A 327-nucleotide genomic window follows, 5' to 3' on the forward strand; every position below is an offset into this window, starting at 1 on the left:
TACATGCAACAAAGAGCTTGAATGTGTATCTCTTAGATTCCCCAACAGAATCTTCGTGGTATAAGTTAGATAGATGGCGGCATTTATGAGGATCCGAAAAGTCTCACCTTGTCTGTGGTATTCCGAGTAGGATCCTGGGAATCCGGAAGGTCTAACCTTGTCCGTGGTATTCCGAGTAGGATTCCGGTAATGAATGACTGTGACGTGCTTCAAACTTGCGAGTGCTGGGCGTTAGTGACAGACGCAAAAGAATCAAGGGATTCTATTCCAGTAGGAGCGGGAACCAACCGGTGATTAGCCGTACTGTGACAGAGTGCGTGAGCATTG

This window comes from Arachis duranensis, chromosome 4, assembly GCF_000817695.3.
Source record: "Arachis duranensis cultivar V14167 chromosome 4, aradu.V14167.gnm2.J7QH, whole genome shotgun sequence".
Lineage (NCBI taxonomy): Eukaryota > Viridiplantae > Streptophyta > Magnoliopsida > Fabales > Fabaceae > Arachis > Arachis duranensis.